Raw genomic sequence first — 14,369 nt, 5'->3', positions numbered from 1 at the left:
ACCTGAAGCAGTCCCTGCATGATGCTAGTGGGCTGGACACCTCTCCGGAGGTCGAGTTTTGTAGGCCTGAGCCTGGCACTCATGCCGATTCCTCGTACCAGCGCCTTATGTCAAGGGTCAGAGTACTTAGGATGGTCTGCTCCCCCGGGGGAGTTTGTTCAGGATGACCTTATGGATAGCCCCGACATTGGTCCACCAACTGACCCGGTACTGCCGTTTCATATGGCTCTACAGAGGAGGGTGGCGGCGGCTTGGACTGCTCCAGAGAGTCTCCCGGCAGTGGGCAAGTCTTTGCCGTGAAAATACCACCCAGCCAGTAGCGACCCCTGCTACTTGTCCAAGCACCCTACTCCGGAGAGTTTGGTGGTGCAGGCGGCTATGGCCCCGGCAAAGCAGGCGTCGTACCCGACCATCCCTCCTGATGGGGACGACAAGCGTTTTGACGGCTGGGCGAAGAAAGTGTTTTCTGCAGGGGGTATGGCGCTTCAGGCGGCCAACTCCACATGTGCCTTGTCTCATTTCACGCACACTCTGTGGAACTGTTTCCTTGGCGGCTGAACATATTCCTGAAGGGGACGAATGGGATGGTTTCCTTGCCATGGTTCAGGATGGCAAGGATGCCATGTGTGAGGCCGTTCAGTCTGGTTTGGACATGGCAGATTGCGTCAGCCGGTCCATGGCGGCGAGCACCGTGATACGCAGGTTTGCGTGGTTACGGAAGTCAGGGTTTGCTCCTGATGTGCAGGCCCGGCTCCTCAACATGCCCTTTGACGGGGAACATCTTTTTGGCAGCAAGGCTGACGAGAGCCTTGAGAGGTTGCAGACCTCAAAGGCTGCAGCAGAGTCGTTGGGCGCTGCAGTTCGACAACCTCCGCCTTTTCGTCCTAGGGGACAGCAATGGAGGGGATGTTCCTTTCGTTATTACTCATCCTTTGGTAAAGCGAGAGGAGCTGCCAGTCAAAGGGGCCACTGTAGGAGTTCCAGAGGTGGAAAACAAGGTACTCAAGGTGCCAATGCCGCTCGGGCTGTTGCCTCTTTGCCATCAGGCAACGCCGCAGCTGCTTCAGCTCAGTCATGAGGCCATGTCCCATGGTTCGCCAGTTGGGGGAAGGCTGGCGCAGCATCTTGCAGAGTGGCGCGCCATTACTTCAGATGTGTGGGTTCTGGAGATCATAACCCACGGCTACTGTCTTCCTTTCTGGCAGAGGCCTCAAGACAATCCACCGGGGAATCTCTTTGAAGAATCCAGATCCGCTCATTGCACAGTAAATTTAAACCACTGCTTGAGAACGGTGCCATAGAACTTGTGCCTGTAGCGGAGAGGAACAAGGGAGGGTATTCCCCTTAGTTTTTGATTTCCAAGAAAGACGGGGGATTGAGACCCATCATGGACTTGCGCGGTTTGAACAAACTCCTCAGGAAGGACAAGTTCAAGATGGTTACTCTCTCTCAAGTCCTCCAGGCCCTTCAACTTCAGGACTGGTTGGTGTCTCTCGACCTCAAGGACGCTTATTTTCATGTGCCGATCCATCCAAAGCACAAGAAGTACCTGAGGTTTGCGGTTGGTGACTCGCACTTTCAGTTTCGGGTCCTGCCATTCGGATTGACCTCCGCCCCGAGGGTCTTCACAAGCTCATGGTAGTGGTGGCAGCGCACCTCAGGAAAGGGGGGATTCACGGTTACCCCTATCTGGACAATTGGTTGATCAGGGTGCGCTCTCTTGAGCAAGTCCTGGATCATCTGTCAGTCACCTGCCACTCCCTCCACAAGCTGGGATTCCCCCTCAACTTGAAGTCCCATTTGACACCAACTCAGAGGCACCAGTACATCGGAGCAGTGCTCGACGCATCCCTGGGGCAGTGTTTTCCTCCCCAGGTGAGGGCTCATCACATTCAGCAGATGGTGCACAAGTTTCAACTTGCCCAGACTCTCCCAGCGTTCGAATTCTTGAGACTGCTCGGCCTCATGGCATCCTGCATTCTTTTGGTGCCAGAGGCCAGGTTGCAGATGATCTTTGCAATGGGTACCCAAGCTCCAGTGGTCTCAGTCCTCCGGCAGGATGTTGGACCCTGTTCAGATGGTGTTCTCGGTCGCCCAGGACCTTCTGTGGTGGGCCGACAAAGGCAATTTGATGAGGTGGGGCTCTGTTTTGGCTGCCCTGGCCGGAGGTGACTATCGTGACGGATGCATCCCTCACGGGATGGGGAGCTCATGCCAACGAGTTGACAGTCAGCGTTTGTTGGTCTCCGTCGGAGTCCAGACTCCATATCAATCTGTTGGAGCTGAGGGCCATCAGGCTAGCCCTGAAGGCTTTTCTGCCGACTGTGTGAGGAAAGAATGTCCTGATCCTGACGGACAACACGGTGGCCATGCATTACCTCAACAAAAAGAGGGGGGGGGGCGGGTCACTTCCTCTGTGCAGGGAGGCGCTGCAGCTCTGGTTCTGGGCAATCCAGCAGGAGGTTTCGATCTCGGCAGTTCATCTGGCAGGAGATGAAAACGAGACGGCGGATGCTCTGAGCAGGCAGAGTGCGATCTCTCACGAGTGGGAGTTGGCTCAGGAAATTGTCCTGGAGATCTTGGCCCTTTGGGGGACCCCTCAAGTGGATCTTTTCGCCTCCAGTGTCAACCGGAAGTGCGAGAGGTTCTGCTCACGGGAATTTCCTCCAAACAGAGCCTCAGGAGACGCGTTCGTGGTTGAGTGGTCATTCCCACTGCTGTACGCGTTTCCTCCAGTCCCTGTCATCCCGCAAGTACTGCGGAGGTTACAGAGGTTTGGTTCCCGGATGATCCTAATTGCTCCGGCGTGGGCCCGGAGGACGTGGTACCGGGACCTTCTCGACTTGTCCATCTGCCCTCCACGTCGTCTTCCCTACCGAGACGATCTGCTCTCACGGGAGGGGAGTCAGGTTCTCCATCCAGAGGTCAGATCCCTCAACCTTCACGCTTGGTTTCTGAAAGGTTGAGGTATAAGGATTGGAACCTCCCTGAAGACGTGATGGGAGGTGTTGCTCTCGGCCAGACGGCCCGCAACTAAGTCCCTGTACCGTTGGCGTGAGTTCTGCGACTGGTGCAGGGTTAAGAATGTGAATCCTTTTGCATGTGACATTCCCATGGTTCTGTCTTTTTTGCTTTCTTTGGCCCACAGGGGCCTTCAAGTGGGTACCATTAAAGGTTACCTGGCGGCGCTGTCCATATTTAAGCGCTCGTCTGAAGAGTGTTCCTATTTTAAAAATTCCTTTTAATTTCTCAGTTTCTGAAAGGGCTCACTAATGTGTTCCCTCCGTCACCTTTCCAGGTGCGCGGTTGGGATTTGAACCTTGTTCTCAAGTTTCTGATGGGTGCTCTGTTTGAGCCTTTGCATTCATGCCCTTTGAGACTGTTAACTCTTAAAACTGTATTTTTAGTTGCGGTCACTTCCACTCGCAGAGTGAGTGAGTTACAGGCACTTTCAGTTAAGCCACCCTTCACTGTGTTTCATAAGGACAGGGTTGTCCTTAGAGTTTGTACTTCTTTTCCTGGTAAGGAAGAGTTGAGGCTCCATAGGCTTGATCCTAGGAGAGCGTTAAGCTTTTATATTTCACGGATGTCCCGGGTCAGAGTGGACAATCGGCTCTTCATTGGTTACGCTGGAAGCGTTTGGGACAAGCTGTGACGAAATAGACTTTGTCTCGCTGGATTATTTTGGCCATCTGAGTGTTACCGCTTGGCGGGTAAGGACCCACCGGTCGGCTTACGGGCCCATTCTACCAGGGTATGGCTGCCTCTACTGCCCTGCAGAGGGGTGTTCCTCTTAGTAACATCTGTGATGCAGCCACCTGGGCTTCGGTACATACTTTTGTATGTCACTACTACCTAGATTCCATCCGGGGGCAGGATCTGGCCTTTGGCAAGGCGGTCCTTTACTCCGCAATTTGATTGGGCATGCTAAATTTCTGTTTTCTAAATTCTTTTCCCACCTCCTTGCATTGCTAATGCTTTGGGAGTCTGTCATAGATATGGAATACGTCGGAGGACCCAATCCCCTCGAAGAACAAGTTACTCTCTTACCTGGTAATGTTCTTTCGATGGGATGGTCCGACGACGTATTCCATATCGCTCCCTCCCCACCTCCCCCGCTACAGAATTTCTTATGCGATTGCAGCTTACGTTTCCGCAAGGCTTTGTGTGTCAGACTGGCAGAAGACTGGTGGCACACGTTCTGGGAAAAAAACTACAACTGAGGCTACGGGCGTCGTGCGTCCTACTTATAACATCCAGTGACGTCAGCTGTCGGAGGAGGTCCTCGAGGGCGCCGTATCGACGTCATTGACACAGGACGCAGACGCCAAAGATTTTCTGAAGCAGCACAGCTGTGGCGATTACTGTCATAGATATGGAATACGTCGTCTGACCATCCCATCGAAAGAACGTTACCAGGTAAGAGTAACTTATTCTTCTGCATTTCAGCTCGGTAATTTGCGTTATTCCGCTTTATTGTGTATTTTCAGAAAGTGAACAGCACATTGTTTTCAAAACATTTGCGTGTAAATTAGCTTCTCGGAAGCAGGAGCCAGGAAGCCAATAAACAATCTGTGATCTGTTTTCTTGCCTGCCTGTTCAAGGCTCTGGAAGCTGACAACATTTAGCTAAGCATTCCTCGTGGAGACATGTCTGCCAGCTTTTCATGCTGCAATCATTTTCCGCATGTAAAATGAAAACCGATCCAGTGAGCAAAATAATCAAATGTAGTTTAAAACGTAAGTTCCAAATGCTTAGGCCAACACAAATGGATGCTTTTTTCACAAACCCTACTTTTAGCCTAAACGAACACATTCCTAGTCAAACCTCCTTGTGTATATCAATGGGCATAAATTCTCTGACCTCTAGATCCTGCATGATCAATGCATTAGTCATATTTGCATCAGGACAAGGTCTAGATTTCAGTTACACCAGAGCCCTAGAGCAGCAGTTACCCAGTATAGAACCTAAAGCTGGTAAACATTGTATACTTCAGCAGCAAAACAAAATTGCTTCAACGAAATTGGCAAGACAAGAGAATATCTTCCAACCCAGGTTCTAAACTGGTTCTAAGCCAATGTCCCAATCACCTTCATCAACATGGATTTTAGAACCCAGTATATGTACTCTTTTGATACCCTTGTAACACAGTAGGAGGCGGCGGCGTGTGTATATCTACGCAACATACTGACCCAACAATTTTGCAAACTCCTCCACGCTCAGCTAACATGACATCTAAGACCATTCTATTTGAAGAGCAACTGACCAAATAGCTCTTTGTTCTAACGTCATATTAAACATTGGCAGTAGTTTCATTAATTGTTTCCTCCAATACTCTGGGTAAATTTCTAATATTTTGATTTTGTCATTTGTCCCCAAAAGGGAATCGTGGATTTTGCTACATCCCCTAATATCTGGAGAGGCGTCATCGATCCCCCTCCTAGGGCGATGTTTTCCATATTTCTGCAGTGAGTTATGTAAACCCCTGGCAACAGTATCCCCAAGTAACATGTTCCCTGCCAAACTTTGGGTAAGCATGGATACGCTTTTTTTCCCACAGACAAAGTAGATGGAGCCGCAATGTATAAGGGCCTTGTCTCATTTACCAAAACCGCAGCGTGCATAAATTTGTCATATGTACTCTTATACCGAGAACCTTCTTTATTTAAACAAAATGGTACTTTATCAGGATCATGGTGTAAGATGGGGGAGTTGCTTCCCTATTTCCTACTGGTGACATCCAAAATGATATCATGGATTGGTAGGGTCTAGATCTTTTATTTGTATGTTTGGTAGAAGCAACATTTGTGGTGCTTCCGTTAGCAAAGACAGAGCATCCTATAGGCAGTAATACCTGTTGATCAGATTAATTTATGTTGGTCCCATCAAAGTTACCAGTGGTACTATCATTCCTTTTACCAAAGAATAGAGCTCTAAAAGAAGCAGAACAAGCTGTTGACAATGAACGTGGATATATGTACCAACATAGACCTTTCTCACTGTTTTGTGGGAGGTGAGAACATACCCAGCAATTTGTTCTGGTCAGGATTGCGTGTGTCGCTCATAATTCGTATGAGGGTGATGTTAAAATGCCCTTCTCGGTGTCCAAGATCAAGAGGGCGAAGGGTATGGGAGTGCACATAAAGAGGAGACGAGGTGATAGAGCTGCCCGTGGGCAACATTGAGTTGAGGGGTGAGAGCTTTCTACCATAACACAGGTATCAGTATGAGCATAATGCATGCTACAAGAATTATGATTATACATTTGTCCCTAGCGGACCATAGTCCTTTAGAGCTGGACTCTCCAGTGACAAGATTTTCCATGTCCTCGCTCGTACGTGCCCCAAACGGAGGCATAGTTTTTCAGTGGGCGTTAAGAAGCCACACTGAAGTGTTTGTGGGTGGCACCTGACCATGTGGCCAATCTTGATGTAGTCGTCTTGTAGTCAAATCAATGTTTGTTAGTCTTCTCTTCCCAGCCCTCCTGCTCCAATCCTTCAAGCGCCTATCGAGGGAATAGAGGGAAATAATGTCGGTTTCTTGTGGGTGTAGTATTCTTACCACACTTTCCTAACCACAAAATGTCATGCTCCAACTAATTCTGTGTTCGAAGGTTGTATCTGGTCACTCCAGGCACAGAGTGATCTGTAAACAAAGGATCAGTATCCATAGGAAGTGGAGAAAGTGGTGAACAATTGGGCTGTTCAGGATCAGAGTATGTGCCCTCACTGAAAGGCACGCACTTGTTTTACGTATCTTTTTCCCCCCTCCTTGTCCCTTGTAAAGGCAAGGGCACTCAATTCAGGTGTGCTGCATGAATCCATTGCTTCTTCCCGTCCACTCTACAGCCGTCTGGCAGTAGCACCAGAAAGGGTCCTTTCCAACGAGCGGGAAGACTGGACATCCGCTCAGTCTTTCACGAATACGTAGTCGCCAGGTCGGATGCGGTGACCAGGACCCATGTAGTTCTCTGGCAATGCTGCACAAGCCTGTTGGTGAATCAAATGCAAGTTTGAGTCAGTTGATCACAGTAATCCACCAATAATGGGCTTTCAATATCAGTTTCTTAGGCCTGGGTGCATTCCATACATTAGTAGATCTCCCCATCACTATTTCATAGTGGGAAAAGTCCTGTTTTTGCCTGTGCAGTGGTTCTCATAGATGGCGGCGCTAGAGGTAGGGCGTCGGGCCATTTCAGTTTGGTATGTGCAAACACCTTCGCTAGCTTGTTACTAAGAATGCAGTTATGGCGCTCAATTAGACCGGCACTCTGAAGATGTCTGGCCAAGTGGAATTGCTTCTTAATCTGTAGACCCTCCAATACCTGTAGTGTGATAGCAGCAATAAAGTGAGGTGCATTGTCGGACCATAGACTTTCACAGTGTACATGGCAGTATTCTTTCATATGGAAAGCCTCAACCCGTTTGCTGAATGCACATATCACTAATAATACATATTTGTAATTTTGGCATCACTCCATCTCTATGAAGTCAAAATGAATCACTTTAAATGGCATGGAAGAAGGTGCTGGTTTCCCTTCCCAATTGTATGTTGTAGACAGATCATACAGTTCTGAACTAGTTGATCTGAATTGTTGGGTATGTTGTCATTATTCCATACTGGGTCTAGATGTTTACAAATAACTTTCACAATGATATGAGCTGGCCCATATGCCATAGTAACTACAGCTGTTACAGAGGTGTTGGACAGCATCCATCTCTGCTTTTTGTGATCAACCCAACAACCCTCATTATCCAACCCTGCTGGGCGAGAACCCCATAGTTTAATTTCCTCTGCTGTGGGTTCGGCCTGAATTTCTTTCATGCTACTAATGCCCTCTCCCATCATCCCGCTCTCTGCAACCCATCTAGCAGAGTCCAACACATACATTCTTGATTGAGTCTCTGTGGCAGTTTGCGTGGCTAAATCGTCTGTGAATGCATTCCCTCTCCCAATATCGTCAGTCACTCTCTGGTGTGCTGCACATTTAATTATGGCTAGTTTAGGGAGAGCCAATGCTGATAGTTGTACTATCAAGCGACCATGTTGAATTTTAGTACCATGGGAAGTCCAAAATCCCCTCTCGACCCATAGTCTTAAAGTTGTGAGCTACTCCAAAGGCGTACTGGCTGTCTATTTACTCCGAGCCCCTTGGATATCTCACAAGGTCTAGTCCAAGCAATTATTTCTGCAGCCTGGGCAGAATGTGAGTAATTCCCCTACTCTCGATAATTGTCTAAGGTGGTGGTTGGGTAGGCAGCAGTATAAGTGCTGTCTGGGAGTTTGACACAAAAACCATCCCCGTCCGGGGATGGGAAGGGTGTCACTCAAGTCAATTCTCCCTTTGGTGTCTTGTTCAGTGACATAAAGACAATCATGGGTAGTATAGTTAGTACTGTCCTCATTTAGAGGAGGTTAAAGTTTGGGCGGATCCAAAGAACATTTTGATGTGGGGTGCAAATAGAATGCGCTCATATCTCATGAGCCGGGCAGATGTGAGATGCTGAGTTTGCGTTCTATTCAGTAGTACATCTACCGAGTGAGGCACCATCAGAGTTAAGGAGTGACCCAAAACCATGCATTCACTCTGTTTAACGGCGGCAGCGGCCGCACCCTTGCAACAGGGTCTAACGTGGAGGAAAAATAGCCGCATGGCCGGTTCCTTCTTCCATGTTCCTGTGTCAAAACAGCCAAAGCACAGCCATCTCTCTCATGCACAAACACAAACTCCTTGCTATAATTTGGTGTTTCCAATACTGAAAGGGGCCCCTAGGGGTCCCTCGTGCTATGGAGACAAGGCAATGACCATACACGAAAATATGCGCCAGACACGAGGTTTCAAAATCCCAATGCTAGGGTTTATTGCAAGCAAAAGATAGTATCAATTGGTCAATTCTGATCTCACGCCCCGCGATGTGAGTTTCCTAGACCTCGAGGGACGCAAGAGAGCGAATTACGTACATCAGTTACATATATACAAAATGCATATCATACAATCAGCAAAGTCATGTTCAACACCCCTCTGTACTAAGTTCCTTTGAACTCTGGATGACGATGGACATATCCGACGAATACGACGATCATAATGCTTTCGATGTCTATTCTAGTAACAATGTGCAATTTAGAAAGTGCGGAGGCATCTTTTAGAACACAGTGGTTCTGTTCTTGGAAGCAATCTGTACATGGGGGAAGAGCCACATTCCAAGCTTTACTATCTGAGGTACTATTCGTGTCCTGGGAGCCGACACGTTCTAAGGGGTTTTGCAAAGGGGGGGCCGTAAGAGAAGCATAATTCAAGCCTTTAACTGTATTATTCTAACAGTCTACCATCTTACGAGACTGGCTGGCAGCTGTGAAGTGATTTAATGCCCTGCAGCGTCCTCCCAAGGCTACAGAGAGGGAGCGTGGGCATTCCTTTCTGGGCTACTCATGAGTAGTTCAGCAAACTCTTCAGTCCCGCGACCTTGTCCTTTCATATTCAGACAACCATGTTAACAGTTGAGCAGAGTAAGCAGAATCCGCAAGAATTGCAAGCTGCAAAGCAGTTTTTTAGACAGAAAGCAATGAGCAATGGTTAACCAGCAAAATGGCGATTCTGCTACGTTTAAAATGGCCGCTTGTTGGTCAAGCATAATAGTCTATATTTCTATAATTCGGTGCATAAGACGGTTGGCCCACGGCCATCAAGTTACGTCTGTCATTCAAATAAAGGGTGTTCATTTTTCCATATTGACAATACTGGTGCGGAACATAGCGCCGTTTTGAGCACATCAAAAGCCTTCTGAAAATCTGTATCCCAAGATAGACTGTCAACTAAGGTTTAATCAAAATTCGGAATCCATTGTCTACAATAAGAAGCCATTCCGATAAATGCCCCAATATCTTTATGTATTTGGTACCGCCATGTCAGAGATGCTTTGTATTCTTTCAGGTGCAAGGCGCCTAGCCTCCTTCGACAGGATATTAGCCTAAATGGGCGACCTCCTGTTGACAATACTGAATTTTTTTTTTTCAAAGATGCTTTGACCATTGTCCGCTAGATGCTTCAGTAACAAAATGGTACCCTCCTTACAAGCGCTTTCTCAATCTGCAGCAATAAGCAAGCCATCTATGCATTGTGCAAGTGGAAGGTAATTTCAGCATGTTTAGTTGTTCCTTTAGGGCCCTACTATAAATGCTAGAACTCGCAGTGTACCCTTGCGGTATTCGTGTGAAAGTAAAGGAACGTCCCCTGAGGGTGGAAAAAGCAAACAAATACCTATTATCTGGGTGGATGGGGATGGCAAAAAAATTCAGGTCAATGACTGAGAAATGAATGGCCTTTGCGGGAATCCTAGTCGGAATGGTAGTGATGTCAGGAACAATGGGAAACTGTGGTGCTACTACCTTGTAAATCGCTTGAAGATCAATAACAAAACGGTAGATTAAAGCATTGTCCCCTTTCTTGTATAAAGGCAAAACGGGGCTATTACATGTACTACCAGAGATCTCTACTATTACACCTTGCTGCATTACATCAGACAATACTTTTAAGTGCATGCTCTCCATCAACTGAAACTTTATATTGTGGGATGCAAGGCAATGTAATACTTTTTTTTTTTTAGAACTATTTGCACTGGTTCAACATCTAGAATTCCCACATCATTGTCATTTACTGCCCATAGATGTGTAGGTACCTGGTGCAACTGACTAGGTAAAGGCAAAGCCATGAATTGTGAGGTGGAATTCTGCTGGGGGGAAATGGTCATATGCTCCATCTAGAGAGAAGTAAATTATTGCGTGCAATTTCTTCAATAAATTCAATCCCAGCAGATTTTCACAGCAGTTGGTTGTCAGTAAAAATGGACATGAGTCAATGAAAGGTCCTAAAGAAATTAGCACCAGTTTAGAGACCGGTCTTCCTACTGGGGTACCAGAGAACCCTACTGATAACGTTTTGTTGCCCTGGCAGGGGAATATCTGGAACCTTTGAGTGGTCAATAGAGCATTCTTGCACTCCCGTATCCACCAAAAATGTGTGCGCCCTATCCCACTATTAATTTCTATATAGGGTCCTTTCTGGTCTACAGGGATAGGAGTAGGTTCCAGATCCTGCTTCAAATGTCGCTGGATATAAAGTAATCAGTGAAATGTGTGTGTAGCGTTGTTGAAAACGTTCACGCTCCTAGTATTCTGTTGCCCATTCTGATTTCCTACATTGCTGTCATATTGCTGGTTTTGGGAAAACTGATTCCTATTTGGCCCTTGCATGCCATTGCTATGTGCTCTCTTCTACTGGGCATTCCATTTGCTTTTTGCTGGAGGAACGGAAATTGTGCCCTCCAGTGCCCTCCTGCTTACAATATGCACATTGATTTATATTCCCAGTCCCTGTAATGCGGTAAACTGTCTTCTGAGCATTCCCTCTGCGTGGTCCTCTCGCAATTTGCTGCAAGAGTACCCTAGTCTTTAAGTCAATCCTTTTTTTCTTTTCAATCTTCTATTCTCATAATAATGGGCCATATGTAGAATTTCGGATTGTGACTTAGTATGCCATGCACTTTCAGAGGCAGTGATTTGAGACTGAATGTCTGGAAATAGCCCACGTACAAATGTATCAACAAAACTCTTTCCTGGTTCGGAACTCAAATCCTGGCCACTAATACTCTGTGGCTTCCTTTGTCTTCCCTTGCATGCAGGAGGTCAATTTATCCCAAATGATTCTTTTCTCAGGCACCAAAGTCTTAAGTTTGGCTACAATGTGATTCAGTAATATTAATATGTTCTGTGGAGGTTTCTTGCCAGCTTTTGCTTTTCTCAACCTATCAGCTAGTTCGAGTGCAGCCCATCTATCACCCATGACAGGTACATCGTCTACAGACCTAACCTGTTGCCATAAATCTGCCGGCAGGATGACCGGGCATAACAAGTGTATGTCCCTTAAAGTAAAAACAGAGGCGTTCAAAACACTATTTTTATATATTTTTTTTCTTATAGAACCATATGGGATTCTTCCTAATGTCGGGGATGGATTGTTTGAGTGTTTACTTCCTGTTTTGAAAAGGGGACATGTACAAATTGCGAAATGTAATACGATGGGGTAATTGTTGCAGCCCCACCATCTACGCCTGCTTCCTCCTGGGCCGCAAGTGTAGGGGACTTCTCTTATGGGCAATTGCGCAGTGGGATTCTCAGACTGTTTATTAAGGTGTAAAGCTAGGTCGAGGGATAGTGAGGATAGCGAGGTGTCATCTGAAAACGTGTGTTTGTGTATTGTCCTAATCTGTGGGGCGGCACCATTTTTTTCTTAAGGCACTTGTCTTGTAAATATTCAGCCATAACTTGTAACACCTTTTTTTTGAATGCTCAGGGAATTTTGACTTAAAGTGTCATGGATCTCCATAGGGGAGATGGATGCATCTGAGAGCATCTTTAGTGATGATGCACATCTCTTCAGTGGGGAGGGTACTTTTCTGGACATATAATGTATTAAATGTAGGACGAGATCTGACTAGGTACAAGTCATTTTATTTTAAAAGAAAATAAGTTGGATCCGTGGTGTCGTGCTCCTTCCAATGTAGTGAGGGTGCAAACTGAATAGTGAAGTCGCTGTAAGTCAGCGGGTACCGCTGTAGCAGAGTTACATCATAACTGGGCAAGTTCATCTCCGTAGCGTTCTAATAAATGTCTCCACTCATCCTTATAAAAGTCGGGCAAAGATTTAAGAGTAGCTGCCCCCCCTTTTAACATATATTCTTCCACTTTCAATTCTAAGTGTCCTTTTACTTTTCTTGTTAGTGCGCTATGAAGTCCTTTCCTCTGGATGCTAAGGGATCGTGTATCTTGCGTAAGAGGGGTACTGGCAGTGCCAGGGGTTGCTGATGGCAAGTGCTGATGCAACTCCTGTTTGTTAGGAGGTAGAGGACATGTATCAAAGCGTGTGTCTGGAGCTGGTAGTGGCAGTGATGCTGGCACAGGCATCGGTGCAACATAGGGAGGAGGTGCTGAAGGCTGCGCTCGCCTTACATTCAGCAGCTTGTCTATTAATTCATCAGATGCATGCCATTCTTTTGATGGGTATATTTTCTGTTCCTCTAATTTGAATTCTATCCATTTCCCTTAATACCTCTTCTTGTTTCTGTCGATCGCGTGCGAAAGCTTTTTCAGCTTGGGTAATGTCTACGTGCAAATTTCTCCCTACTTTTGAGGTGTTTGGTAGCTTCCTTGCACCAGTCCCTAATTGCGTCAAAAGCCGCAGGCCTCTTTCTTCCTCAATAGTACTGACTCAAGGTTCTGTATTCTAGAAAGCCACTGAAGTTCCACTTCATGTCTGGTCTGGTGGTGCCAAATATTGTTAAACACTATAGCTCCTAACCCAAACTTTATGTACATCTCATAGGCAGGTGACCCTTCCGGCGGGCCGGCTGACTATGTTCTAAATCATTTTGCTGTCTTCTCTTGCAACAAAGCGTTGCCCAACAAGTCAACAACTTACTGAAACCAGGCATACTTTAAAAAAACAATGACTATCACCTGGCAAATATTTTGCTCAAAATGTCTAAACAAATATCCCAACAGTTTCAGTTTGAAACAAACTCACCTGATTCAAAATCAATCCCTCATCAAACCGAACAAACCCCTCGTGTCCTCCCAGAAAGCCAAACACAGTCGCTGCCTTTGGTCCAGGATTCTCGCTGTGACTACTTCCTAGGCGAATGAAGATCACGAGTAGCAGACTCTGAGAAACAGTCTTCTTGCAGGGTCCCCCGATACTCGCTGGTCCCAGTCAGTTCACTCTGTCCTCGGAAAACTATGGGTTGTCGTTGGAAGTAGTCCCTATTTGGGCGCCATTTGTTAGTCCCAAATCTGAGTTACTGCAAAAAAATAACAGTCACGCAAACAAATATATAACGGTTTATTTCACTTAAGCGGTCTCAGGTTTGTGTGTCTGACAGGCAGTCATAGAGAAATTGAGCCATTTACATGGCGGCCAGTCGGCCTTATGTACATTTTTAGGAATCATTTTGGTTGTTGCATTACAGATAATTTGCAACCTATGTATGCATTTTCCCCGAAAACACAGTGAATTTCACCCCACGTCATGTCTGTACAATTGACTGCTTTTCAGGGCAGCGCAGTTCACGCAGTTCTTGGTGCAAGGGACAGGGAGACCTTCTTTGCATATCTTTATTTAGGTTTGTCTTTGCTCAAAAGGTCATTCTGCTTTTCGGCTCAGTAATTTGCTTTATTCTGTATTTTCAGAAAGTGCATAGCACATTATGTTTTTAAAAACATTTGCGTGTAAATTAGCTTCTGGAAAGCAGGAGCCAGGAATCCAAACTATCTGGTATCTGTTTTCGTGCTGGCCTGTTCATGGCTCTCGAAGCTGA

This window comes from Ambystoma mexicanum, chromosome 11 (genome assembly GCF_040938575.1).
Source record: "Ambystoma mexicanum isolate Mex_15411 chromosome 11, UKY_AmexF1_1, whole genome shotgun sequence".
NCBI lineage: Eukaryota > Metazoa > Chordata > Amphibia > Caudata > Ambystomatidae > Ambystoma > Ambystoma mexicanum.
Note: the sequence above shows the minus strand (reverse complement) of the source record.